Genomic DNA, 16,769 nt, shown 5'->3' with positions numbered 1-16,769 from the left:
CCGGGGACACCACCAAGCCCGTGTCACACGAGCGTTGTGCTCAGGAAATACCGGGTTTTGCTCGCCACAGCAGCACCTTTCACGTGCACGAGGTGGCTGAGCACGGCCTAAGCCCTGACACAGGCACAGGGGCACCAGCGAGGGGCCTCGCACCTGCACCCTCAAGGCTTCCCTTCGGCGCCCTCCCCGCGCGGCCGCCGGGGCCGGGCGGGGCGGCCGTTGGGCTTGCGCTCGCCTCGCGGGCGGCCGTTACCCACGACAGTGCGTGTGTGTTTGGGGGGGGGGGAGGGGATGACATCATAGACCGTGGGGGGGCTTCGAGAAAGAAGGGCGCGCGGGGGATTGTGGGAGAAGGAGTGGAGGCGCCGCCATGTTGCGCGGGGCGGGGCGCCGGGCTGCGGCGGCGGCGGCGGCGGCGGGGCGGGCCGAGGGGCGGCGGCGGCTGCCTGCAGCTGTCAGCGCCCGCGCCTTGGGGGCTGGGCCCCGCGCCGACCTCCGCGGCCGCCGGGTCGGGCCTGTCAGCGCATCCGGAAGGGTCGCGGTGCCGACCCGCTTCCTTTCCTTCCTCGCCTCTCTCCCTTTTCTTCCCCCCTTCTGAAAAAAAAACCCCTTTTCCTTCCTCCCTTCCGCCCGCCCATCGCTGACATCCTCCTCCGGCCGCCTCCTCTCCGCCCCCGCGGGCTGCGCGGCCCCCGCCGCCTGCGCGAGCGCTGCGCACATCGCCCCAGCCTGCAGCACCGAGCGGTGAGTGGGGGGCGCCGGCCGCGCCCCGGGCGGCCCCGGCCTCTGACAGCGGGCCGCTGGGGGGGGGGGCGAGGGGGGTTTGGGGTTTTTATCTGCGCCTTCCCGTCTGCCGTTACGCAAACAACAAAAGGCAGCGCTGGCCGGCTGGTCCCCTGCGGCTCCCGCTGACAGCCGGCCCCTCTCGTGTGCGGTGGGTCGGGTGCTTCTTGGGGGGGGGGGGGGTTCCGTGTTTTGTGCAAAGCTCCGTTGGTTGTAATCACCCGTGGGGAGCGCAGCGCTGGGGGGGAGGAGGAGGAGGAGCCCCCCCGGCGGGGATGGCGATCGCTTCGCTTTGTCCCCTGGCTGGCGTCCGTCCGCGCTGCAGCCCGGCCCGGGCGACGCCCAGGGAGGGGACCCCGGCAGGGCGGGGGGGTGGAGGGGCGCCGCCTCGCCCGGCTGCCCGGCTGGCGGGGCGAGCCGAGCCGAGCTGAGCCGCGCTGCTCGCTGTTTTTCCTCTGTTTTGTGTGGTAAAGCTTGTCGCTGCCGGTTCTGGAATGGTGAAAGAGGAGTTCGGGAAGGCAGCTTGGGTCCTGTAGTGACCAGATTTGTGTGTTACAGGGCACCAACCCGTGCTACAGTCTGAGACGGTTCTCATACTTTGATCTCGGCCCAGGAGATATGTACAGTTCCAAAATAATGAAGAAAAACATAAATTATGAGCGTTTAATTCTAGCGAAATAACATTAATACATGACTGACTTTATTGACGTCTATCGTTTAGGCAGACATTAATTAGAAAGACTTCCAAAAATCTTTCTCTTTTTGGCTTTGTGTTTTTAATATCATTAGGTTGCAAAATGTCTGATCTGTAAATCTGCGTAGCAGTTGGGTATAGTCACAAAAAAGGATTTCTTGATTCTTTAACTAATACTTTGTTCTAAGCATATTGGAGCATGTTTTAATGATCAAAGCAGCATCACCTAGATTAATGTTACTAACTCACTTTTTGAAGGCTACTAAATCAGTTATGATGCTTTTTTTCCTGTTAATCATTTCCTGTAGTGTTTATGAGTTAATGTAACAATGATATTCAAGTACTAAATATGGAACCAGAATACAGGATCAGAAAATAAAGTCAACTAGCAAAAAGTGAAAGTTTATTTTTGTGGTTTGCTTTGAACAGCAAAAAGGTGAGCAAATATCACTTGTGATATAAAACACTTTCACAGTTGAACATAAAACTGTATTAAATGGGAACTTCTAAAATACAATTTCAGAATTGCTGTTGGCGGAAGGTGCAGTAACAGTTACTCTGGGAAGTAATTGTCTCTTCCCCTTTTGTATTTGCGCTTCACTTAAATAGGAAACTAATGCCCAAAGGGTGTGCATTGGAAAGCTAAAAAGGAACCGTCAAGATTTAGACAGTTAAACATTTAGTTAAAAAGATCTTTTTCAATTCAGCATTGATTTTCAACTCTTTTGGAAAATAGCTTTATTTTAATTGATTATAAATTCCAAAGCTTCAGTGAAACATGATAGAGGATAATATAACCCTAGGATTATAGCTATAATTGAAAGTAACATGTTCAGCATTTGCTGGCAGCAATGAGAAAGCTGATCCATTTGACGATTCTGACCACAAAGCCTTGTATTTTGTAAGCCAACTGAATAACCTTTTGGGTTTTTTTTTTTTTTTTTTTTTTTTTGGTGAGCACATGGTTTAATAGAGCATTTCTATGAAATCATTGAAAATGTGGAAATCTCTAGCTGTTCTGTTTAGTTATGCTTTTTGTATTATGCAGAACCATGTGAGGAAATGCAGAGAACAGAAATTGTCAGTTCCTCAGAGTAACACAAGAATGCAGTATCACTCCTGCATCATGTTGCAGTTAAAGTTTGGCAACCTTTCTGTTTCCAAAGGATGATGATGGAACTAAACAAATCCATTAATGAGAAATTCTAACAACAGAGTTTAAATTCCATTCATTTTCTCATGAAAGAAAAAGTGCCGTCATATGTAATTAAAAAAGAGAATGAGAGTTATGTCTATCCCCCAAAACTGTGTTGAAATGTCTCATTTACTGTTCATCAAATTACTGTGAGATGCTAAAAGTGGGCTATTAATGGAAAATGATTAAAAAAAAAAAAGTCTTTGTTTGACAAAAGAGGAATTGTATACGAAACTGCAAATGAAGTTTTCAGGAGTCCAGAATAGGATATACTGAATGCTTTCTGACATACAAGAATCCAAAATAATGCTGTATAGACCCTTATGCGATATAAGAGCAGTTGCTGCTGGCTCTGCTTATGAGGAACTTTCTGTGATGTTAACAGAAGACCCTCACTTGCATGCTATTTTTATGCCCTATGCCTATCTCTCTATATATCTATATATGTGTGTTTGTATCTATATACATATGCACACATATATACATCCATTATTTAGTTGGGAGTTTGGAGAAATATTATATCTTCATATTCAGTTCTGAGTCCATTTAATGTAGCTTCTGTTTCTCTTGAGACTTGTGGACTTGTGCGGTTACTCTTGATCTCTTCCTCTGCTTGTCATCTGTGGCAAACAAAGGCAGTTGAGTTTGTTCTAGGATTAACAGCATATTTTCAGATGTATAGCTTATGATTATTTTAAAACTTAATTCACTGTACAAATGTTTACAAAAATAATGTTTCTTTAAGAGGAGTGGAAAGCAAGCAAGTTCAGGCAAATTCATCAATAAGCATAATATATTCTGCACTTTACTTTAAAGAGTCATGGTAGTAGACAGTGATGAGAACAAGCATACTAAGACAATTTAAATAGCATTTTTAGTCTGTCTGCCTCCAGGTAATGTTCAGTATGACACATCTCATAAAAATGGGATGTGACCAATTCCATCGTCACTGTAATAGAAGCAGCTAGTCACAGGCTTATCTTTTAGTACGACCTGAAGAATTATTTTTCATTGTTTGATGAGAGCATTGTACTTATCTTGACCAGATTTTAGAAAAATGTTTCTTTTCGTTATGTTAACTCTTATTTTGCTCAATAAAAGAGCCTTGAGCATAAAATGTCCAATAGATGACTTTATGGTGCCAAGTAGCAGTCAAAGACTTCAGCATAGAATCTGGTAGTAGTTATATCCTGAGTCACACACAAGTTTAGGTATTTTTGAGGTAATGAGGCTTTCCTAGTAATTTCTTGGGTGAAATGTTGTTCCTTTCTGACAGCAGGCTGTAGAAATAAGCGTTGTTTCTTTGAAAAATTATTTATCAGCCACTAAAATCAGTAAATGCCTGACCAGAAAAAGGTGAACTTATGACAGTTTACATTTGCTCAGATGCTTTTGTTGCCATCACTCATGGGATCTGAGTTGGGTACTTTGTTAGAGGGTAAAAGTCAGAATTATGGATACTTTTGGTGGTGGAGGAATTACTGCCATAAGGTTTTGTGTGAGGTACTTTGCAGACACAAGATGACATACTTATTTTGGATTTTTTGTATGTGTATGTGCTAGACAGCTAATAAAATTAATAATGACAGTCCATAGCAGATAGGCAAGCAGGAGGACTGAGAATATGTGCTTCCAGGAGCCAGAATATATCTGGGACTGAACAAAAAGCTTCTTCTCAGAGGGCAAATGCTAAAGCACAGTTCACACTAGGCATTTTAAATTTTTGATAACATATGAGGAAAATTAATCTCAGATACTTGATACAGTTTCTTTGAATTCAGTCAGCTAAGAAAACAGATGCAAGTAATAGTATCTGTGTGTTGACTTAGTCATTATGTTGTTTCTTTGAATCCAGCTTGTCTCCCACGGACTCTGCAATTCAACTCTATCAGTACGGTATGAAACAATCTTTACCCTGGAAGCTGGGTTTTGACATGCAAGTGGAATTTAATTGAATTTGTGTTGTCAATTTTTAGTGGCCTTCCTTCTTGCTCGAAGTTAGGAAGACCGAATAATGTGTATCGACCAGCAATAGCACTTGACCATGGGATCTTCTATTCCAAATAGACTTTCCCCCTGTTGTCCATGTAAACATACAGACCTTTTCACATGTTTCTCAATGCAGCGCCCCTTACTGGTAAAAGAGGTAAAATATATTTTGTGGGTAAACTTAAAAGTCAGCCATTTCCTATTTTGGTTCCTTTGTAAATATCTGCTATAAAGCTCATTTGTTGTATTAAGATATTGCTCCTGGGTTTACATCAGAACTATAACTGATTTAATAAAATCGCACAGTTAATGTAGTGAAGGATGTAACCAGTCTGGTTGGTAATACCAGCTTCCTTACACATTGGTCAGGTTGGGTTGGTGGCAAGCAACATTCTATTTACTATGTGCTTTTAACCTTATATTTGCATGTACCCCAGAAAAAAATATTTTAAAACTTAATGCTGCACTAACATTTAGAAAGTCGAGAAGTGTCTGATGTAAAGTTGAACTTTTTTGCTAATAGTTTGTTTCTGCTTTTTTCGTGTTATGTGTTTTATATATATTTCAGAAAACCATTATAGTTGTATCCAAAAATCGGTCATCTTAATCCAAAGAATGACAACTCATCTTTTTTCGAATTATTGAATAACTGGTTGCATATCTTAATTCTTTGTATTTTTGCATTATATATAGACACTGATTTTATGTTTGTAAACTATTTCTTACGTCCTGTGTTGCTATCTCTTTAACACTATATTATTACTATTATTTTATAGGACCCTGATATTGTTCTTTGCCTGGAAACAGCACAAGTTGTTAAACGTTAACAAAACATTAAGATTACTTGCAGTGTGCCGTTATTTGTGTGTGCGCGCCATTCCACAGCGTAGAGGGTGGTGGTTTTAAACATCCGAGGGATTTCAGTAACTACCTCCTTGCAATGTGTCTTTAAGTTTGCTCCCTTGCAGCTGACAGTAGCTTGGTGATTTGCAAAGCATGTCATACTGGTTGATGGACTAGCAGGAGAAAAGGTGGAGTCTCTGTTGAGGGTGGGTCTATATTTGTTTTGTTTTGTTTTTTTTCCCTGAATAGAATATTGTACTTCAGATTGACGGGATGTTTATGAATGTTCCTTTATCAAACAACATCAGGCTGAATGATGCAGAAAAGTTATAGCTGTGTCTTTCTTTTCTAGCTTGAGTAGCTTCCATTTCAGACAGACTGTGGTTACTCTCATTCCTCTTTCTTTTCTTCACCATGAGTGGATTTTACTATATCCTTTCTTTTCTTCACCATGAGTGGATTTTACTGTACCCTCAGCTGTACTGTTTCATTTGTTCCTGTGATGAAACTGGGTGTCCCTCCCCCGCCCCCATCATATTTAGTGTGCGTTTTGAGGGAGAAAGAGTTGGTTAAAAACATGAAGTCCACCCCTGCTGCCAGGTCAGTGTAGAGGGAGGCCACATATAACTGGAGCTATGCAACTATTGGGACAGTAGTATGTGAGGATATAGGGGTTTGAGATAGGAGGAGGACAGCAACCTCCTAAATTGTTTCTGACGACAGAATAGTAATATATACCCAATGTCTAAGGGTATTGTTTGAACTTTTCTTTAGTCTCAGTGCTGGTTTATGTAGTACCTCACTCCTGCCACTTATTTCGTGTCCTCATTCTGTTAACATAGATGTCTGCTTGGCAACCTGGCGAAATATTATATTTTGACTGGATTTGTACTCTGGTCCTTTTCTTTTTCTGTCCCCTCACCTCTGACTGAAGAATAATCCAGTAAAAGGGTCAGTTCTTTGATTCAGTTTATTACGGACATCATGAGTTCTTGTGCTGGCATGATGGAAGATATGAATGAAACCTAGGGCTGCACGAGGAGCGTTACCAGCTTCTCTCTAGCCATAGGCTGAGTGGGTGAATGTCTGTGGTCTTGTGTTCGCAGGAAGTCAGACCGGGTAACCTGATGGCCATTTCTGGCTCTAAATTCCTCTGCATGTGTAAGACAATGCATGGAAGATCCAAGAATGCACTATTACTTGTATTTAGCATTTTTCTGGATGTACCCCGATTGCATTCGGTATAATAGCTCTAGCTGTATTGAGACATGGAGGGGTGCAGGAGTCATGATGTGTATAGCAGTACGCTAGCGTACTGATGGTGACATAAAGGACTTGCTAGAGGTGCGAATGTATGAATCATCAGGAAGTCGCATTAATTTTGAGGAGTGGTGTGTATTGGTAGGTTTGGTGTGCAAACCTGATTGCTTTGTCCACCATAAGGCAAAATTATGTTTAAGAAAGAGGATGTGATAAAACTGTTCTGTAGTGTTGTCTTCTCAGAGCATTCTGGAGCACAGGATACTGGTGCTTAGTAGGTGTTCGTGGTGATTTAAGAAATCATGCAGAGAAGACAGATAAGATTTTGTTATGATACTGACACATGCGCTTTAGCCATATGTCCTAATTTTTCAAAGATTTCTCATCTGTCCCCTGCCTTTTGAAAGGGCAAGAGGCATCACAGGGTGACTTTGACTAAATGTCCCAGTAATTTGCTGTTACTTAATCACATCTCCTTCCCATTGTTCAGAAAAGAGGTAAAGGCTGATTCATGATTAAATTACTCTGCTTTTAAGTCTTTCTTATTCAGTTAATATCAATTTCTCTGATAGTACTTTTAAGTTAAAATTATATGCTCCATGTAGATTTTAGAGCATGTATAAAATATTGCTGTTAGAATAATTTTTTTTTTTTTTTGCTGGAAAGAGTCCATGCAGGATGCAGACAGAGAGCAAAGATACACAGCATATGTTTAAAAACAGTCAGTGGGGTTTGAATTACAGTGCCTGGTTGTATCTTGTGTGGCCATTGATTCACTTTCTTGATCCTCACCCAGTTGTTGTGATAACAAATGGCCTGGAAATATGCAGACTGATTTGACAGCATTGGGGCGAAGTCCAGCTGCACGTGCAGCAATACTAGAATGTGCATGATGTGTTGCTTTTAGTGGCAAAGGTGTTTTAGGAAATAACTGTTTATTCCGCCCTCCACAGATGAATCGGTAAAGGGATACTTTAAAATCAGGTTTATCCAAATGATGTGGGTTAAAACATAGTAGTCAAACTGTTACTGTTTACCTCTGTTGTGTCCATTATCTAGTTTATAGTGTACTCTTGTTCAGTGCCAGTACACCAGAAAAGTGATGTACTATGACAGGATGGTGGGAACTGTTAAGGTAATGTTGTTGCCAAAGAGAGTATTTCAGGAGTTGCAAAGCAGCCAGTGCCCTGGCACTAGCCTAAATCATGAATGTGCAAGATCATTATAGTGGGGGTTAAAACTCTGACTTGAGCCCCAGGTGTGGCTACACAGAATGTTAAGGTGACTTTGTAAGATGCTAGGCTAGGGCCTGTTGTATTGCCGTGTACCTCCTGGTGCAACAGACTTCAAGACTATCTGAGTAAGTGTTGCAGGTTTTAGAGTGCGTAACGAGGAAATGATTCCCAACCTTATAACAAAATCAGCTCTCTGTTGTGGTATATAAAATATACAGTGAATGGTGCAAGGTTTTTCTGGATGATTGCATCATTTGCTACACTTTCAGTGAGATGGAATCTGCGAGGTGTAAAAGATACTCTGTTTGATAAATGGTGATTGTCATTGAAAGTATCAATTTTGGTGCAGTACTTAATGGGGTAGAAATAGTTAATGCTCAATATTAATGACAGCATCTGAACTATTTAGTTGTGCAGCTTTTTTCCTGTAGTCATCTTGGAAGAATTTAGTTAGTGTTTTTGGATATTCCCCCCCCCCCTTTTTTTTTTTTAACAGTCTCTTTTTCCCTAAAGCTTGAAGGATGATTCCATCTTTGCATGGTTTTGTGTGTTTTACTAAGGTAAGCTATTAAGTAGCTTCAAAACCAATTTGAAGATTTTTCAAACTTAAAGGCTGGTCTCTCTCGAAGCCCTGTTAGTAGATGTTCCTCTTATGTATGAAGAAGGAATTGCTGGTTTTCTTATTTTTGTACAATGCCCTCAAGCACGTAAGAGTAATACAATTATACTCACGTAAATTGGGCCTATGTGGGAAGCTTTGCTGACAATGATATGAGGCAAGATATGTCTCTCTCCACCCTCCCTGCATGCATTCTTTTAAAGGTTATGGATATGCCATAAAAAGTAGATTTTATTATGATGTATATGTCTGATGTTAGTAAGGGGAAGCTGATGTGGTTTTTAATGTGATATGGAAGTTTGATTTCATGGGCACACTCCTGTGCTTTGACATAAATGCTGCTTAGAATTAAGCTAAATAGATGATATAAACAGATCCTTTGAATTCTTGTTAAGGGAATTCATGTCCCCAAAATAACAATAAAATGAAAAAATAACTAGAGTCAAGCTAAAAAAGTAGATGTTTCGTCTGCGCTATTGACTACTTAAAATTGCAAGATGTGTATGTTTAAAAACAATTAGTCACAACTCTGCCTCTCTATTCCAGTCCTGAAGGGACTCTTTCACGAGCTAGAATCCCTCTACGAAAAAAGGTCTTACCAGACAAGACTAAAGATTCACTGAAAGTGTGGCTGCACAAGTTGATAAGCGCATGAAGAGCCAAGCAAGAAATGTAGATAGATAGAGCCATGAGAGTAAAAAGTACAGGATTTAATAGTGAAGATGGATTTGTAACTCAAACTGTCTTGACTGTATTTATTTAAAGATACAGGACTTTCAATCCACCTAAAATAGATACTTTATGGAGCATGTCTTTGTAACTACAAAATACTAAACTGCAATACAAAATTTTTCTTAGAATAATTATCCATGACTTTTTTTTTTCTGATGTATATTGATTCATGTGACAGGCAGTTTAATTTTTAATAACTAAGTGTAAATATGATTTTTTTTAAATCATCCAACTTCTGCTTTCTGATGCATTTAAGAATAATTTATTCTGCTTTTATGCAACTATTCTGAACACTGTCATGATCATTCCATTAAAATGTGTTTTTATCTCAGGTTGTCACAGTGAGGTGGGTTTTGTGGCTGTAAGTACAAGGCAAGTCCTGTGTGGCCCAGACTGGTATGTTGTGCCAGTTTTTTAGTGAACAGGCAAGATGTTCTGCTTTCTCAGGGGCCGCTTGTGACTGCTTGGAAGCTCTTGTTAGTGCTCACAAGAAATGGAAGAAGTACTAGTTTTGGAGAAGGGTGATGGATAGTATTTGCTGTTGATACAGCAGTACTACCAAAAAAAAAAAAAAAACCCAAACAAACAAACAAAAAAACCTCCCATGCTCCAGGGGTAGGAGACTGAGATTTGTAATCTTGAGTCTATGCCTGTGTTTGGAAACTGCATGAACGTAACTAAAACTAACAAATAGGCATTAGAGCTCATTGCCCAGGACTACCAAACAGTGGAAGAGATGTGTTCTATTATTCTAGAAAAGAATGGTGTTTTGATCCTACCGCAGGCCTGCAGGTATTAAATAAGTATGTTGTTTCAGATGTAGGAGAAGGAAGTGTGTACCACCACACTGTAACAGACGGTAGTCATAGGGACCTCTACGAACAAAGAACTGATAAGCATGTACCCTCTTGAAAGAGCTCCTTTTGGTGTAGCTCCTCTAGACTCCCAATTTGGTCTGCTGTACCACATTAGAATGCACACCTGTCAGACAGCCCTGGCACCTGCTTCAGCTCTGGTGAAGAGTAATCTCTGATGTGATTGCAAGTGAATAGAAGGGTCTTATTTTCATCCAGCTTAATTTGAAACCTGAGATGGTAGAAGGTCTTGGGACTGTATATAAGGAATACTCCCCAGCCCCTTGCATGCTTGTGGTACATGTGGACTAATTGTAGGATCTAAACAGATGCTACTTTTTAAAGGCCCTCTGTGATTTTAGGATATGTCACTGTTCAGTGTTCTAGTCACTATGTACTTCTGGTACTCCAGTAAGGTAAAACGTGGTGGGTGAGATACCCCTGAAAGAAAATAGTTTCCTCTTACACCATTCTTACATAACTGATGGCAGAATTACTAATGTTTAGGGGAATGGCCATATCGTCTGAGGATCTCTTTATCTCAGATAAGATTCAACCAGATATGGTTGAATCTAAAAGAGAGCTTGGAAGTACTTATGTTGGCAGGTCCTCTGAATTGTCTGCAGTTAAAAAGGGTACAGTTTTAACTACGTTAGGGTGGTTGAAATGGTAGTTAAAATGTGTCTGTTCAGTTAAGTACAAAGGGATTGACACCAGAGTAAGTCCTTCTTTAAGAGGATGAGTAATCTGTGTAGTTATATGGTACTTTATGCCACTCTAAATTCTTCTGTGTTTAGCGGGTTTTACTGAATTAACTGTTCTAGCAGGAAATCATAATTCTAATAAAAGTAGTTTACTTGCCACAGATACTGAAGTACAGGCTGAAATAACTGAAGTTTTTTTCAGCAGTTACCATTGGAACACAGAGGTATTTATTTCAAAATAGTGTTAAGACTGTTACTTACCTGAATGCAGATATGACTGCTAAGAAATGGTATACACTTCATTAATGTTTGTGGGGTTTCTCATAGTGTTCTGTATAAATGGACTCCACAACAGCAAATCTTCATAGCTTGTGGTTTTTTTGAAGATAAATGTCAGTGTCATCCCTGCTACAGACTTGATAGGAGTTATTTTTTTGCTATCAACTCTTGTATTAGCAAATATATTTTACTAACCTACTTTTCTGTCTAATTTTCTTTAATGAAATATCTTCCTAAGAATCTGAAGAGTATGACTTTTACAGCATGCCAGGTGTTTAAAAGGTTCCAAACATGTATCAAACCAAATCATATGGTATGGTAACAGTGTTCTTCAGCTAAACTAGTACATGCCCTCTTTACTTAGTTTAATACAGCAGATAGGCTTAATGAAAGCCCTTGGGTTTTCCTTGAATATAGGATGCAGTGTTTTTCAGAGCTGGATGCTGTTGTGAGGCGGGTGCAGAACATGTGGCAATGCAGCCTCTTCCCACTGATGTGATGTGGAGAGTAATCTATAGGAAAACAACAGCCATGTTAGTCCAGTTGAAATGTCTGCCAGTATCCAAGTCTTCTGGTATTTTACACCTTTTAGTGAAGTTGTCCTTTTGAGTATTAGGTATACTCATTGTACATCTCTTCTGAAATTAGTGAGTTTACCCATATAAAGGATGAACCTTTACAAAATACGAGGTTTTTGTCCTGTATGCTTACCAACATAAATGTCTTGAAGTGTTAAGATTGTAGGTCAACTTATAAACTTCATTCTAAGCTTTTCTTAGGTTATATGCCATTGGCATTAAAGGATGACAGATATCTTTTTTGTACTATTTACCTTGTAGGGCAGACTTCTGTATTTAGAGTTAACTGTGAGTTGAAAGTAGGCAGAAGGATCACAATAAGTTTTTTTTTTTTTTTAAATTTTTTTTTTATTTCAGATGCTTACTAGTAGGAAGGAGTGAGTCCAGTGGTTAATTCTTTTTCACATACTTTGTGTTCTAAAAGACTTCTCATTGCTTAAAGTTGCTTGCTAGTCATGTGCAACTTCATCATCTTTTTATCTACTTCTCATCAGTGATTTAGGGCCTCTGATATGTGCTGCTATTTGTTCTCATTAACTAAGTTATTTTTAAGGTAGCTTGTGTATACCTGTGCCACATTGTGAAGACATTTTCTAAGACTACATTTTTGGAAACTTCAGGCGGGACAAAAATGCAGCAGTTTTCTGTTTATAGAAGTGGGTCAGCGAGAGTACCTTACAGCTGACCCCACTGGTACACTGCTTCCAGATGCAGTTCAAGATTTTCTGTTTTGTAGGTATTCATATATGAATTCAAAAATCATACGATGAAAAGAGTGAGACAGTTCAGCTACTGCGGTGGATATGCCAAAGAAAGAGAATTGGCCCTTCAGTACCTGCTTAACAGATATGTTGGCACTCCATTTCAAGCTTGCTTTTATTATAGTGTCAAAGATGAATATATTGGAATAAAATTCCTGAATATAAACTATCATTAGAAATGAAACAAGAGTAAACCAAATTAAAAGACTGAGATTATAAATTTTATTATGTATTGGAATACGGTTTGTGGTAGTAGAAATAGCCTCATAGTTAAATGACTATTTTAGAATTCTTACTTGTATTTTTATTATTATTCTTTGGAATTTGGATGTTTCTGACTGTAAACCATAACAGCAATATGTTCAAACTGGAATGTTTCTTATCTGAGTCCTTTTACAAATATCTTTCTAATTATATAAAAGACATCCTTGGGTGATTCATTCTCACTATTTCAGACTAGCATGTGTCACTGTGATCTGCCTTGTTAGGAAGAGGTGCGGTTAATTTAGTGTTTGACATACTACTCGTGTCCCTTAACAGTCTGTGAGGTGTTTTTCATCTTTAGTGCACTAATAACTCTCTGAATGAACCTTCCTTTGTTGTCGATTTCTTTTTGTGCCCGAAAAGCTTGTGAAGTTTTCAGGATTGTCTGAGAAGGCATCTTCTGCTTTATGAAGAATAGCAGTTAAAGCAGTTGGTAATATTTCAAGACTCTGCATTCCATGAACAGTGTTTGGGTTTGAGCAGGGAACTGATGACTTGCAAGTTGCAGCTAACACAAAATACAGCATGTGCATGCAAGATTTAGGGTGCTAAGTGTTTTCATTTAACTAAGGAGAAGTGAAGAGCGAAATTAAGGTTAGAAAGCCCTGGATAGACTGATTGTTGTTGCAAAGCAGTGAACTGATACTTAGTATTGGAGATATAAAAAGGTCAAGTCAATATGTGATACCTCTGTACGGAGTTTGCAAGTGCTTGCAGATGACAGGGCCCGAAGGTGTGGCTTGAGCAAGTCTTTTAATAGTTTTTACTGTTATGAAAATGATTAGCTACTACTTGTGTGGTGACACCTTATTATTGTTTGGTGTTCAGCTATCCTGTCTGCTATCTGTATATTCAGAAGGAAAAGTTTAGTGAGAATTTGACTTGACAGAGCTTTTTGCAGATTCTTTTATTTTTAATGAACAGACCCTAAATATGTGAAAAAAATAATCTTCCAAGTTTTTTCATACTTGAAATCTGACTACTAAATAATTAAAATGTTTTTTCAAGATATTTAATAAAAAATAAAAACAACCTCCAAAAATTATAACTGTTTTACTATTTTTCATCTGTCTCTAGGATCCATGCTAATCTTTACTCAAGGAAAAAGACCTTGTGGGTTTTTTTAGTAGAGAGAAGTGATCTTTTTTAATAACGAATTTTCCTATGCAAAGAAGGATTGATGTTGATATGTATATTTTAGTTCTGAGAAATCAGTGTGTTTTGAACAGTTTCTTATTCTTTTAATTAAATAAAATTTTACCCTAAACATGGATCCTCTTATTCTTGGAGGTGACCTGCAACAAAATGACATTTTCCTTTTTAAAAAGTAGGTAAACACAAAAAAGATATTTTTGTTTAAGACTTCCTTAAATGAGTTCAGGAGCTTAAGTAGTTATTTCAGTGTGTTGTGTGTATGTCCATTGGAAAAACCTTGGCAAAAATTGTAATGTCAGAAGTAGTAGTAAAATTGTTTTGAAAATTTCTTGGATAACAAAATACTTAAATGGATGTATCTTTAATTGGTTTTAGTTTGTGTGATGGGATTATCACTGCAGTTACATGACTGAAAGTCTGTAGGTTTGGCTCTGTTTTCTTTAAACTTTCTTTGGTTCAAATTTGTGTTACTTTCAATCCATTTCTTTGTTTAGTAGATGTCACTATAGAGCTTATTATCTTGACCTGTCCACATTCATTATTTTGTGCGTGTTGGAAGAAAATTGCTTTATTTTTTAAAACGTTTGAAAATTGTTAAGTGACTGCACTTTGTAATATTCTACACTGTGGTAAATAAAACGGAGATGTAGAGCTCACAATCTACACAGGCACATACCTAATATGATATGTAAACTGCCTAAGCCAGCTGGCTAGTCTGTTGTAACTTTGATCATGTTGCATATTTTTTCCTCTGATCTCTTTTTTCTTTTCTTTTTTTTCACATTAAAACTTTGTGTATCTTGATTTTTTTTCCCAATTGTGCATTGAATTAAAAACTAGCATTTAAATCTAGAATTCCTGCCTTATAGCAGGTGAAATTTGCAGTGCAGTTGACAATATGCTGATGTCAGGATAGAAGCAACAGGAATTTGCAAAGCCTTTGACTATGTCCTTTTTTCTGTAGGGGCAAACAGAGGAAGAAGGAAATAACTTTTTTGGAATGTGACAAGAGAAAAGCTCCGTAGTGGGTTTTTTTTGTCTCTTTTCCTCTGTATGGATGCATCCCTACTTTTTTTTTTCTTCTTTTTTCATTCTGTGTAAGATTTTTCAGCTTCAGGCTATTCAAAATAAATCATATGGTAATGTATTCAAATGTGATCTTCTTTGATAGATTGGTATGCCTTTTTGTAAAATATATATTAAAAAAAAGGAAATAGCATCACACCTTCATGCTATGCTTAAAAGGTACTTTAGACATTTATTAATCTTATTTCTATAAAGAATCAGATCTGATAGCATAATAAAGTACTGTGTGTGTGTTGTCTTCCATTCTGTAAATTATTCTCCCAGTCATAGTTTTACAAAGGTCTGAACAAAATTTTCGAAGGTTTCTGTGAGTATTTTAAGATATCATTTAAATGGACATCTGAGGAAACCTGTGTAAAAGAGTTTATTCCTTTCCTGTCAATGGGAGAGATTAGGATTCTGTGACTTTTCACTTTAGGAGAATTGTGTCTTTTTCAAGTTATCTGTATCTTTTTATAATTTTTGAATTGGCACATGCTCAAGTACAGTTCCTCATAGTGGTTATTTTGAGGCAACAGAAGCTCATGGTTACTCTCTTAATATTTAGTTTAAAATGTGATGGCTTAAAAATGAGGCGCACAGAACTGAGACAGAGAATAATGTGTTTGTAAAAGAGGTCTACAAGTTGGGATGGGTTTTAAGTTTGTTTCTGTCTTCTTTGGGTTTAAATGGAATTCTTAAACCTGCTTTTCATTTCTTCAAAGACTTCTGTGATGTGCAGGTCCAATTACAAGCTGCTTTGTTAGAACAGGCCCTTCTGCTGGCTTAGCCTTCCGTAGTTAAAACTTTTCATGTATTCAGCCAGGACTCTGTGCCAGATTCTGTCTGACAGCCCTTTTCCCATACAATTACAGAATTAATGCCCATTTCACACCTAAAATTTCATTGTGCACGCAGTTGTCTTTTGCTGGGTTTGTCTGTGGAATATCTACTTTGCAGGCTATTTTGTGCTTCTTTTATTTACGGATGACCACTGCAATGTCTGATGTATTTTTCTGATGCTCTCTTGGTGTGTGGGCCGTGGGTTGTTTTTTGTTGTTTTTTGGTAACAGTGAATGACTGTTAATTTATCTGTGTTAATCACTTAGAATTCATTTAACTTCTGCTTTTATAGATAAATTGTACATCTTTCTTAAACAAACATCCCCCTCCCCACACACACCTGCCTACTCCGTTTTCCATCATTAATGATGTTCCACAAAGACTATAAAACATTGAAACAAGCAGAAAAAAATCACCACCCCTGTTCACATAAGAGAGAAACAAATGATCGCATACTTTGGAAAACTTCAGAAATGTAGAAAAACTCTGGGTATTTAGAAGTCAAATTTCTCAGAACTTCTCTAATATGAAATGAAAGCATCTATTCATTAGATGTCCTCTGCTATTTTAATTTTCTTTTGATCAAAGGTTCAGTGCTTTGCTTTCAGAATGGAAATTGTTAATTTAATGACATGAAAGCATGCCAGATTATAATTAGGGGTGAGCTATATGCTGAAGTTAGCATAACACATAACAATTTCCTCTGACTGTGCTTGTCGGAAGCATTTGTGTACGAATTTGGTTCATCTACAAATGTGACTTATATTAAATTGGTACACAGTTAATTATTTTAAGAACAGTTATAGGGAGTGCATGTTTAAACAAAGTATTTTAAACATTCTGGGTAATATTTCTCAAATTAAATGAGAAATGTGTAATTACTGTGTTTTGCTAATCAGTGTTTGAGTTGTTTTCT

The 16,769-nt window shown here is 38.7% G+C and overlaps 1 protein-coding gene across 5 annotated transcripts in view; it reads left to right on the top strand.

Moving 5' to 3' along the window:
* The first annotated feature begins 355 nt into the window (after positions 1-355).
* KLC1 (kinesin light chain 1) overlaps positions 356-16,769 on the top strand; it is a 51,737-nt gene continuing 35,323 nt past the window's right edge. For 3 of the 5 annotated variants that reach the window (XM_064512024.1, XM_026111344.2, XM_026111345.2), the window contains exon 1: positions 357-744. The gene's annotated coding sequence lies outside the window, so the exon portion shown is untranslated. Of the gene's footprint in view, positions 745-16,769 lie in introns of all 5 variants that reach the window. The other 2 variants (XM_026111343.2, XM_026111342.2) reach the window with 1 other exon arrangement.

This window comes from Dromaius novaehollandiae, chromosome 5, assembly GCF_036370855.1.
Source record: "Dromaius novaehollandiae isolate bDroNov1 chromosome 5, bDroNov1.hap1, whole genome shotgun sequence".
In the NCBI taxonomy this organism is placed as follows: domain Eukaryota; kingdom Metazoa; phylum Chordata; class Aves; order Casuariiformes; family Dromaiidae; genus Dromaius; species Dromaius novaehollandiae.
The sequence above is the reverse complement of the archived record's forward strand: the minus strand, read 5'-3'. Positions and strand labels throughout refer to the sequence as shown.